Here is a 13,597-nt window from a genome sequence, read left to right on the forward strand (position 1 = left end):
TAGGTCGTAATAAGTCCAGGCAATATATTGTATTCCTTAGCATATGCAGTAAAACACAGTAAATGAATGTATAATTAATAAACCAATAAAGGGGGGAACAGAATAATGAAGAATGCCTAATTAACTTAAATATTGTAAAGAAGAAAAAAAAAGGAGCATATAACAGGAGAGAGGCAGAAAATAGAGGATAAGTATAAACACAAATATATCTGTAAGTATATTAAAGCAATTGCTCCAATTAAAAGCCAAATATTTCCAAACTGGATTAAAAGTACAACCAGATGTTGCTTAAAAGGCATATTCCTTAAATTCAAGGATAGAGAAAGGTTAGAAATAAAAAGGTGGAAAAAGATATACTATGGAAATATTAAGCAAAAGAAAGTTGGTATAGTTATTTTATTATTGAAGTGGAACATGTAGCAAAAGAAAATCCACCAGGAAAAGAAAATAATTCTAAATTTGATTTCACATATCTTCAAATGACTAAAGCAAAATCTGACAGAACTTAAAGGAGAAAACAAATCCATACAACCACCTCTCTCAGTTACTGATAAAGAAAAAATTAGCAAAGATATAGAAGATCTAAAGAAAACTTTTAGTACACTTTACTTAATTGGCATATATATAACAGTGCACACAATGATAAGAGAATACATATTCTTTACAAGTGCATATAAATCAGTTACCAAAATTGATTGTGTGCTAGGCCATAAAGCAAGCCTTAATGAATTTAAAGAAACTAAAATCATATGAAGTACATTCTTTGACCACTATTTCATTAAGCTAGAAATCAAGAACTAAAAACAACAAATATCTTTGCTTCATAGCCTAAACTAAGACTACAACACATAAGAACCACTAGAAGTCTTCTACTGCAGAAACTGATCCAGCCTCACATTTAAAAACTATACTGTAAAATAAATTTTTATTTATTTTCAGTTACTTACCAAAAAATCTGCGTATAATGTATTTGGAATAGTTTTTTCTAGATGAAATCATATATAAATATATTTTATGGGATTTTTACATAGGATTGTAATCAAGGTCTTGCATTTTAAAGCTGTCAATATACACACTTGAGATCATGAATGCATTTTTATTTATAAACTTTGTTATTGAAAAACAGCCAGCTGGTCAACTTACTTCACCTACTTGGTTGCCACAAAAACAAAAAAACCTTAAGCAAGTCTACTAACCTTCATAGACTAACTATACTGTCCAGTGCTAGCAGGTGCCTAGTGAGAAATACTCTGAATGTGCAGGATTGTTCTAAGTGGAGAGAGACCATCACCAATCTTCAGGTCACTCTGGTGGACAAGGCAGTCTACTGAGAAAAGTATTTCTGGCAACATGGTTTCTATGCACATTCTGAAAAATAAACCAAATGTAAAAGAAAATTTAAAAACCCCAAGGTAATGAATGTGAAAGGCTCTTCCCTCAAATCTTAAGATGTTATGTATCCTTAATGTAGATGCTGAAAAAAAAGCATTAAAAAAAATCTTAAGATTATATTGTTGTGGTTCAAGGTGATCAATTGAACTTAAGTATTTATGTCTCATCCCTTTCCAAATTGTCCTGAAGTGACAGTAGAAAGGTAAATCTAAAAATATATTCTTAGAGGCTGAGCGTGGTGACTCATGCCTGTAATCTCAGCACTTCTGGAGGCCGAGGCAGACGGATCGCCTGAGGCCTGGAGTTCAAGACCAGGCTGGCCAACATGGAGAAACCCCGTCTCCACTAAAAATACAAAAATTAGCCAGGCGTGTTGGTGCGTGCCTATAATCCCAGCTACTCAGAAGGCTGAGGCACAAGAGTTGCTTGAACATGGAAGGTGGATGTTGTAGTGGGCCAAGATCAGCCACTGCACTCCAGCCTGGGTGACAGAGTGAGATTCCATCTCAAGAAATATATGTATTTCTTACATATATTTATTTATAATAATATATAATAAAATATATTTTTAGAAATTCTGCAAAGTTAGAGGCATGCTACCAACATACAAGAACAGTAAGAAATTTCTGGAAAATGTAAAGCAAGATTGGGAAAGAAAGACTGACAAAAGAATTACAAGAGAATTTGCAAAACCCAAAAAGGAAAAGAAATGATGTTAACCATAACAAATTCTTATACTCTTTTCCTGTTTGCCATTTTACATGGAGCTATGTGAAAATTAGTCTGTCCAGCCTTTCAGTTCATTAAACTGATCTTTAGTTTGTTCTTTCTACTTTTCAGCCCAACTACTGATTTTTAAAAAATCACGAATCATTTCATTTTCATGGCTTTTTTTTTCAGATATATTATCTGCTTGAAAGTCACTAAAAATATTAAGTAAAATAATTCTGAAATTTCATTTATTTCCCAACTTAATTTTGTTTTCCCAAAGGATATATTATTTTGTTTGCTAAGTTTGATGCCTCTCTCTCTGGTTCTTACATTGTTAGCTGGAATATATTTCAAGTGAAAATGTTCACCTGGCTCCAAGGGTGTAGATGATTACATGGGCTCTGGACACACTGTCAGCTGGCTTATATGGTTGGATATCTTTTGAGTGTATACACTTCCTTCTCTTTTGGGGCCCATAAGTCAGGGGAGACTCTACCCAATCAAAGGCTCCTTTGGGAATCTCCCACATCAGATTTAGATTTCTATATTTGTGGCTTTATCCCGTATGTAAGAAAGCCAACTGCTTTGCAAGGAGAGTGCTGGTGCAATTGTTTTACTACCCTATAATTAAATAGCTGGCTCTCCAGACACAGCCTATTCCTTCTAGTTCCCTGCAGTTGTTAATCTTTGGCTTATTTTCATGGTTCCTTTTGTTTTGCAGAATCTTTTCCTTCTTCGTGGAGTTGCAGGGTCAACTTTGTTGTAATTGGCCATCCACCTTATCCTATTTCTTTTATACGTTCCAAAAACTCACACTGCTGATGGCACTCTTCCCTGCTTTCTAAAGTTGCTATAGATTTATTATTATTTTATATTTCTTCTGTCATTTCAATGGAATTTTGGCAGGGAGAAAAAAATAAAAGCTCTCAAAATATTCAGTCAGTTTTCTGAACCCTGACCTTCTCTCTGAGGGGTGTCCCTAAATTCCATGGGTATGAGTGGAGTCAGCTGGTCATCAGAAATGCAAAAGTCTGAAGAAAACCCTCAAAAGGCCAATCTTAGGTTCTTCAATTGTGATGTTATCTACAGGAGCAACTGGGGAAGTCATAAATCTTGTGACCTCTGGTCCCATGATGACCTCTGAGCAGTAAGGGATTATAGAAACTATGCCTACATTTTAGCAGAGTTCAGTTTCCTTCCTAATCTTGTGGTCTTTCAATAGGTTTACAAAGGCAGTTTAGCTTTGGGGAGAGCTATCATCACCCTTGCTTTAAGGTTAAACTATGAACTAAATTCCTCCCATGGTTAGCTTGGCCTATGCCAAGGACAGAGTGAAGACAGCCAGCTTGTAAGGCTAGAAGCAAGATGGAGTCAACTATGTCATATTTCTCTTACTGTCATAATTTTGCAAAGGTGGTTTCAAAAGAGGCCAGGCACAATAGAATACATAGCAGTAAATACCAAATATTTTCATCTATATATAGTTCAAAAACAAGCAAAACTAATAATCTATGTATTAATTGTGAGAACTGTGGTTACCTTCTGGTAAGAGGGGAGCAATAGTGACTGTGAAGGGCACAAAGAAGGGAGAACTTCTGTGGTTTTGATAATGTTTATTTCTTGACTCTGGTAATAGTCACACAGGTGTGATCACTTTGTAAACATGCATTAAGCAGTATTCTTGATTTGTGCTCTTTTCTCTGTGGGAATACTTCAATAAGAAGGTAAGAAAAAGGGCAGTTTTATGGATTTTTCTAAAAGAGGTCCTCCTAATATTATTTCATTCATCTAGAGGTGACTCTGAATAGACATGTTTCTTCCCACTTCTCAATTTGTATTGCCACTGTAATTTCATGATGGGTTCTTTCTAACCACTTCACAGACAAAATTAATTCACTGAGATTCTGGCATTGTAGTAGAGAAAGAGTTTAACTGACGGGAACCTCGCCCACACAGGAGAACTGAAGTTATCACTCAAATATGTCTCTCCAAAGACTCAGGGGTTAGGGTTTTTATGGAGAATTTAGTGGTCAGGGTGCCAGGAAATGGGTGTTGCTGATTGGTTGGGGAAGAAATCACAAGGGTGTAGAAAATAGCCCTCATGCACTGAGTCTACCTCCGGTTGGGCTGCAGGACCAGCTGAGTCATAAGTCATGGGTCCACGTGGGCTCAGACTGAAAAATATCTTAAAAACCAATCTTAGCTTCTACATAGTGATGTTATCTATAGGAATAATTGGAAAAGTCACAAATCTTGTGACCTCTGGCCACATGATATCTTGAGCAGTAAGGGATTATAGACACTATCCCTACATTTTAGCCACACTGAAGCCCTTCCCATAATCCTATTCTTACAAAGGAGGTTTTTGGTCTCTAAGCAAGGGGAGGGTTAGATTAGGGAGGGACTATTGTTATAATTGCTTTAAACTATAAACTAAATTCCTCCCAAGTTTAGCTTGGCCTTTGCCTAGGAATGACCAAGGATGGCTTGGAGGTTAGAAGCAAAATGGAGTCAACTATGTCAGATTTCTTTTACTATCATAATTTTGCAAAGGCAGTTTCACAACCATTTTCTAATAATTTTTGGTCATGTCATACCTATATTATTTAAAATTTCCTTTCCTTGTCCTTTCTGTATCACTACATTTCTCTTTTTCTTTGGAGTTGGAGAGTATAACCCTGACAGCATCTAACAAGTTTTGGGTGGGAGCTTTAATCTGAATAATCATATATTTTAAAAACTAGGGACAATTTTCTTCTATTTTCAAAAATTATTTTTCTACCACCACCTATTTATTCCTATTTATTTGAAAGTGTGACCTCCTTAAATTCTCCTCTATATCTCTTAATTTTTCTCCCATTTTTTCCAAACTGTTCTGTATTGTGGGACATTTCCTGGATTGGTAGGAAACTACTTGATCATCAGCTTGTTCTTATATTCTGAACTCTATTATATGCCTCTGAACATCATGTTTATCTCAGGTTATACCTACTTGATTGAAGGAATAAAAAAAAAGGAAAACTCTCTTCAGTTTTCAGAAGGAATTTAACAACGCCTTTGAACAGAATTTTTAACATTTTCATTCAAATATTATGTTATTTAAACAACAAATAAAAGAATAAAAGAAAAAATAATGAAGACGATGCTCATGAATGACTTTGAGATGGATTTTAATCCTTCTCAAATCTTATATAGTGGAGACATAAAGTAATTAAATTGGATTTTTAAAAACTTAAGGTCAAATTCTGAACAGGGCATTAAAAAATCTATTTAAGGATGATGTTATTAAGGTATAAGAGGCTTTAGACATGTCACTTTTCTATGAATGTCTTCAAGTCAGCTTTCTTATAGAGAATTTTGGTTTTATGTCTGGCTTTACACATTTTTGGTTTTGTTTCAATGAACATATTTATGGGACTACAGCCAAGAGAGTGTGCCATTTGGGGAAGGAGGGGAAAACATTTTGTTTCCTTTTTTTTTCTTAAGGTATTTTTATTTACAGAGTGAACACAGGATGTCATCAAACTTCAAAATCTGAACAGTAGAGGTGACTTTGTCAACATCACTTTGCTCCCAAAGTCAGCAGCTTTCCAAAACAGTGCAGTTGCCAGCTGACCTCTTTAGTTACTGCCACATTTAGACATTTTAATAAAAGCCTATTGTTCACTTTATGCTGGATCATTTCATCTTTATGTATTGTTTGCCCAAGGAGAATTCATTTAAAAGTAAGGATTAATGTTCTAAAGTTATTCTGCCATCAAATTGCTTTAACAGTACAGGGGAAATCTTTTCACAATTACTAATAAAATAACTAAATGCAGCACAAGAATTCATCCAATACATATTTGCTAAGCATCAGTACTGAGGAACCATTGCTATCAGAATTCTGTCAGAAATAATTTTATAACATATGACAAATTTCTACACTTAAATTTCTCATTTAAAATTTCATAGCTAAATAGCTTGAGAAAAGTACCTAATATTCTTATATAATCCTTCGATAACAGAGTTATAATATAGGTATTTTGCTGACCTATAGAGAAGCCATATTGCAAAGAGGGTAAAGCAGAGGCATCAAAGCCAGTGTGCTTGAGCGTATCCCACCACTGGCTTGCTATGTAACTTTGACCTTGTTAACTTCTAGATGCCTCAGCTTCATCATCTGCAAAATGGGGATAATAATAGTACATAATTCAGGGTTGTTGTGAGGATAAATGAGTTAATACAGTGCCCAGCATATGGTAAACATCAAATAAAATTTAGCTAATTCCTCACCCTTTATAGTAGGGGACAATAGAGCAATAGAGAGTGTCTGAAGATGCTATATTAGTAGAGATATAAGTGTATTGCATAAAGTTATAAGGCATCTTTCAAAAGAATTACAAATAGAAATTGCTAACTGGAGAAGTAGGAGGAATGGGAGGGAAAGATAAACTCTATTTTTCTTAAACTCTACAAAAATAAGATGAAGAATATAATACAGATAAGTGCATCAGTTACTTAGATACAAAACCGCTCCTTCCTTCCACTGTGTCTTATAACATTGTTACTTAAGTTGTTCTCAGTCCTTTCTAGCAGTTCCCTTTACGACTTCTAACATTTCCTCTCCCCTATCTTCGAAAGACAGCTCTTATATTTGGAGCCTGCACTCAGGACCAGGACATAAAAGACTGTCACTAAAGTGAGAACATACATTGCAGATAGCAGTAATCAGGAATCAAGATGCTTATCCATAAATATAAACCGATAGTCAATAATTACCAAAATTGAAGGAAAACCAAAACAAGCACAAAAAAGAGGCATGAGGCATTGAACTCAACAAACAAAAGAATTTTACCTTTTAGGAAACTGAATTAATAGGGGAAACAAAATAAAATTATTATAATTAGTATCAGATAAATTAGGGAAGGTGTGTCTGTCTTAACAAAACTGGCTGCTATGAAAGTGAAACAATTATAAGTTTAAATAAAACAGAATCTTAGTACTTGGGATGAATAGCAGAAGGAACAGATATAATCATCAGCTTATTGAGCTGGAAGATTGAGCTGAAGAATTTTTACATAGCCCAGTGCAAAAAATCACAATAAGATGGAAAAAGTACAGGAGTTTGTTACATTTGGTGCCCTTGATTTCTCTTTTTTGGATTTGAAGGTTCCTTAGCATCACATGTGATTAAGTATTTACTGTTCAGAGTTTGAAGTTTGACATTTTCCCCTAATTACTTTATATGTTTAATACATTCCTAATCTGAATTCCAGCTGGTTTTTTTTTATTCAAATTGACAAACTGAATCTAAAATATTCATGGAAACGCAAAGGGTTAAAAAATACCAAGATAATTCTAATGAACAAAGCTGGAGAACTTATTCTATTAAATATCAAGACTTACTTAAAAGCTACTATAATTCAGACACTGTGTTACTAGAACAAAAATAGACAATTAGACCAAGAGAACAGATAAAAGAGTTTGGAAAAAGGGACACAGTTGTATGAATACTTAATTTATGAGAAAGGTAACACTGCAGAGCCCGGGAGAAAGAATTATCCTTTACATCCACAGTGCTGATTCCATTGTATGTACATGCGGAAAACATAAAAGCTAAACCTAACCTCACTCCATCCATAAAAATCAGCTGGGGGTGGAGGAGGGAGGATAGTGTAGATCTAAATCTGGAAGGTAAACAATAAACTTTCTAGAAGATATCATAACATTTCTTCATGGCCTTGAACTTATAAATGTTTTCTTAAAGAGGACATTGAAAACACTAACCATAAGGGAAAAATAATAAACTGTACTGCACTAAATTGACAAATTCTGCTCATAAAAGATACCACTAAAACAGTGAAAAGTCAAACAACAGAATGGGAAAAGATATCTCCAACAAAAATATTTGACAAAGTTCTCATCTCTAGAACATATAAAGAAATAATGTACATCAATAAAAAGGATAGATAACACAATAGAAAAATAGACAAGACACGAAACGGCAGATAAATATATGGAAAGAAGTTCAATCTCAGTAGTAATTAGGGAAATGCAAACTAATACCAACACACGATACCACAATATACCAATCAGAATAGAAAAAATTTTAAAAACCCGACAGTACCAACTGTTGACAAAGATATGGAACAAAAACAATACATTGCTGATGGAAGTAGAAATTGGCACTATGAGTTTAGAAAATTGTCAGTGTTTTCTGAACTTGAACATGTGTAAACTTACTGTCTACCTTTACTTTTTTATTATATTCTCTCCTCTAACATTGAATTTTTTCATATCCACACATAAAAACAGCATAAACATATTATCATTTTTCTTGAAAACTGTCAAAACTGATTTCTATTTGTCAAATACAAAATATAACTACCTATTAAAGCTCAATTGTCTTTGCAAATTTTGTATATGGAAATACTAAGTTACATACATAATTAATAAATCAGTTTTTACTTTTAGTTTCTTTTAAAATTAGCCAAATAATCTTTTAAAATTTAAAAAGAATTTTTTTTTTTTAAGAGACAGGGTCTTTCTGTTGCCTGGGCTGGGTGCAGTGGTGCAAATGTGATTTACTGCAGCCTCAACCTCCTAGGTTCAAGCGATCCTCCTACCTCAGCATCCTGAGTAGTAGGGACTACAGACATGCACCACTGTGCCCAGCTAATTTTTAAAAAAATTTTTTGTAGGGATAGGGTCTTGCTATATTGCCCAGGCTGGTCTCAAACTCCTGGGTTCAAGCAACCCTCCCACCTCAGCCACCCAAAGTTCTGTGATTACAGGCATGAGCCACCATGCCTGGCATGTAAGTAGTCTTATAAGTGACAAAGTACTTGTGTTTTATGTAGTATTCAATAAATACTTACTAAGTTCCTTCAGGATGTCAGAATTTTTACCTCCCCATCCCTACCTCACTAAGAACCTGCATTCTAGCTGAGGATCACAGACAGTAAGAAAAACTAAAGAAGTAAAATATATCCCATGTTAGACAGGGATGAGTGTTAAACAGACATTTAAGGCAAGGAACCAGCAGAGGAAATATTAGAGTGGGAGTGTGGCATTCATAGAGTAGCCAGGAAAGACCTTGCTGAGAAGGTGACATGTAAGAGGCATGAAGAAGTGAGCCATGCTAGCATTTGGGAGAAGAACTACAAGTGCAAAGGCCCTATAAAATGTCCAAATTTCCATATAAGGAAGCTGCCTTAATCATTCAAATCTTGTATTCTGCAATCTACACCAGTTACATTATGTGTAATGTTGCAAGCTCTTGCAGCATATTAAACATTTTAGTTCTTGCTTAGCAGTTGTAGTCTAGTTTGTAAATGCTTCCTAAAATCGACTTTCTGAAATCAAATATAATTTTTCTGCTCCAAAAGTACTGACTAAAATTTCTAGAAAAGGTTCTTTTTTTTTTTTTTTTTTTTTTTTGAGACGGAGTCTCATGTCTCATTCTGTCCCCCAGGCTGGAGTGCAGTGACGCAATCTTGGCTCGCTGCAACCTCCACCTCCTGGGTTCACACCATTCTCCTGCCTCAGCCTCCTGGGTAGTTGGGACCACAGGTGCCTGCTGCCACACCTGGCTAATTTTTTGTATTTTTAGTAGAGACGGGGTTTCACCATGTTTGCCAGGATGGTCTCTATCTGCTGACCTCGTGATCTGCCCACCTCGGCCTCCCAAAGTGCCACCGTGCCTGGCCTCTAGAAAAGGTTCTTTAAACAATGGCAAGTGAGCGAAGTGAAAGTCAGGAGACATGTTCCAGTCCCATCTTTGCTGCTCACTTGTTGTGAGACTTTGGTCTCTAACTTCTCTAGGCCTTGGTTTCCTCAGCTAGGAAATAAGACAGTTGGGTTGATTCAGAGGTTTTAAGCCCATGCTTTGTTAGATAAATAGAGTATTTTGAGTAACTTTAGAGTGAGCAGCCCCTCTCTAGTTTGACTCTCTACCTCACCATATCAAAACTTACCAACTTATACCATGACCACTTGACTCTTTAGTTATTTGCTTAACTCCTGATCAAATACATTGCAAACCCTCCAGCTATAACAGCACAATGCTATGACTGTACCTTGTTTATTTAAACTCCTCTACAACGTAAGAGCTTCTCTGTTTAGTTCACTCATCTTCACTGCAACATGAACCATCAAAACTTCCATGTACTTGGACGAAGTCAGGCAAACTTATATATATATATAAATTAATGAGCTCCATATTTCCTCATTGTGAAAAGGTAGAGTCTATCATAGCCTCTACCACTATTTTCAGGTCCTCTGTGTCATCATACTTTCTCTTGCTCCTAGGCTTTAAAATGCTATTAATTATCCCTGACAGGCCTCGTTTTTCTCCTTCTTTCTGCCATCTTAACCTGGTAACCCCTTTGACACCTGGAATGCAAAAATCTGAGTTAGGTGTATTTCTTTCTCTCTCCCTTTTTGTCTCTTTCTCTCCTCTACTTTGTATAATTACATGTATTTTCCCTGCTAGACTCTAAACGTTGTGAGTACAGAAAATGTCTATTTTATTCTCTGTAATAAATCCAGCAACTAGCATAGTACTTGACACAGAGTAGGTGCTTTAAAAGTATTGCTAAATAATGTTATGGAAAGACTGGATATGGCTGACCAAAAGAAGAAAAGGTGATAAGAGAACAAGGTACTATGAGGAAATAAAGACTCAAATTATTTATCCAAAAAGATAATGTGAAATTATGTAAAACTCAAGAAGAATCCTTGTCACAATTCTTAACATTGAGAAGTTTTAAATGAATTGTTCCAAATAGGTAGGAAAATAATGCCATTAGTCCAAACAAAGATACTTCCTTATGGGTCAGTGTATTAGTCCATTCATGCTGCTGATAAGTTGCCAGAGACTGGGCAGTTTACAAAAGAAAGAGGTTTAATTGGACTTACAGTTCCACGTGGCTGGGGAAGCTTCACAATCATGGTGGAAGGCAAGGAGGAGCAACTCCCATCTTACATGGATGGCAGCAGGCAGAGAGAGAATGAGGAAGATGCAAAAGCGGAAACCCCTGATAAAATCATCAGATCTCATAAGACTTATTCACTACTGCAAGAACAGTACGCGGGAAACTGCCCCCATGATTCAATTATCTCCCACTGGGTCCCTCCCATGTGGGAATTATGGAAGTACAATTCAAGATGAGATTTGGGTGGAGACACAGAACCAAACCATATCAGTCAGTAAAAGATATTAGAAGATACAGACTCATGGTGATTGAGGTACACTTAAGCATGATAATCTGTAATACCAGATAATTACAATGTGTATTAGCTATTATTAACACTCAGAATGTATTGATTTCTAAGATTATTATACACAAATGTATCTGGTAGTAGCAGATAGCATTTGTGTGTATATAGAATGCAGGGAAATAGAGCTGTGGATGAGAGAGGTGCCAGTTTTCAATAAATTAATGAAAGACAAGCATTCTCCATAAACTATTTGCATTGAGGCAACTTATTTTCATTTTAATATTATTTAAGCTTAGTTGTGAAATTCTAAATACCTGAATTTCTAAATTTAGATTTCTAAATTCCTTGACAAAATTTATCTTCCTTGTGGTTAACTAAATCAATTAACCTTGCAAAGGGAAGGTTAAAAGGACTTCTGTATGCTACATTCTCACAGCATGAAAGAGAACAGGCAGAGAAGCCTGAGTGAACTGCTGGTAGAGTTCAAGGAAAGGCTTGTACAAGCAGATGATCAGTTCTGTTCTTGCTAAAATTTGGGAAAGAAATACATTGTGGTTTCTTCAGATGACAGCATCGTAATTCACTTAGCTCTCCCCTACCTTTTCACAAAAAGGCCAAAACCCATAGGAAATGTGAGCACTGACATTTTCTACCCAGGATCAAAAACTGATTATTTGCCAGAAATTGAAAACAATACAGCTAAAACAGTAAATACACAGTAATGTGTTGAAAGAAATAGGCTGCTGGACTGGTCAGTGACACAATCCATCATTTCTATTTTAACTTCTGATGGATAGAAAGGTTAAAAAAAAATATATGTTTGGATTGGCAGATTTCCATGCAAATATAATGACAACCAAACAAATACTAGAGAATTTTTGCATTAATTTACAGATTATGCCCCAAAGATTTACACTAAACACTATGTTTTAATGACAAGTTTGATTATATATTTCTACTTGATTTCCAGGCAGTTAAAAGCTAGCTTAAGGGCCATCTAGAAGGCATGATTTCTTTGCTTTCTACAAAATGCTAAAGCTTCTTTATCATTCCGTATTCAGCCATGAACTCAGCTGCACAAGCCAAATGTGAAGATTTTATGGGCCAATCTATCATGCGAATACGTGAACAAGAATACAAGCCTACTCATGCAGACACTAAGGGTGATTTCCATTTTTATGAATGAAAAAGAACCCTGCATAAACATTCTTTATTTAAAGTTTTAAATGAAGAAAGATGCAAAACAAAATGGAAGCATTTTGTTTTATATGTCAATATCTTGTAAGAGGGGCAAAGTAAGGAATCTGGCTCACGTGATTCCCAAGACAGCAATATCTCCTTTGCATTAAGTACATAAATGAGATTTATGGCCACTGACCTAATCTTAGATGCCAAAATGTACAGCAGGAACAGCTTTCTGAAAAACTTAATTTAAAATTATGGTGTTAACAAAAGCACTTTAGGAAGCAGACAACCTACCCGGCATACATACACATATGCATCTGAGACCTGACTATAGAAAGGAGCCTTGGTTATTTGCATAAAGCTTTAGAATACATTTCTGACACACTTCAAATCCTCAGGTTTTACTTTTTCTCTTTACAACCTTGATGTTTTTGAATTTCTAAATAAATACATATCACCAGACAGTCAATGCTAATCATTAAACATCATTTAATACCAGACATTTATAGATTCAGGTTTTGGGAAGAATAAAAGTAAAGAAAAATAAATAAACCTGTTAATTTATTTTCTGTTTTAAAAAGCAATTTTCTTACTCACTAAATACTAACTAAATTAGCACCTTGGAGAAAAGAAAAGGCTTAAGCAGCTGCATGTAACATGCTTTCTCCACTGAATGAGAGAAACGTGGCTCAGATGCTGCTAGTCCACTGGTAAGTGGTGGGAGGTTTTCTTGAATACATTGGTTTTTGACCTTGAAGAGTAAGATAAAATAAAGAAAACAGTAAATGAGACCTATAATGACAGATGTCAAATAAACACTTTCCTAATATAGTCCCATAAAACAGAATTCCTGGAAAAAATAACATCCTGTAGAATGAAATGTCAAGTTAAGGAAATACGTCCCTTCCTTTATCACTGGGTTTTAATAAGTGAACTATGCATAGTTAGAGAAGGTAAACATACAGTAACAAATGCTGTTTAAATGATCTCAAAGTTCAAGAGTTTTTACATTAACATATAGACTTGAAGCATTTAAATGTACATTTCAGGTATACATAAATCTATCATCTTCCCGAAACAGATAAATCATGCTACCACATAACAT

At 35.2% G+C, this 13,597-nt stretch overlaps 1 protein-coding gene across 4 annotated transcripts in view; it reads right to left on the reverse strand.

The window, feature by feature from the left end:
* DPH6 (diphthamine biosynthesis 6) overlaps positions 1-13,597 on the reverse strand; it is a 385,926-nt gene that overhangs the window by 149,012 nt on the left and 223,317 nt on the right. The gene's annotated exons all lie outside the window — the stretch shown is intronic.

This window comes from Pan paniscus, chromosome 16 (assembly GCF_029289425.2).
Source record: "Pan paniscus chromosome 16, NHGRI_mPanPan1-v2.0_pri, whole genome shotgun sequence".
NCBI classification, from domain to species: domain Eukaryota; kingdom Metazoa; phylum Chordata; class Mammalia; order Primates; family Hominidae; genus Pan; species Pan paniscus.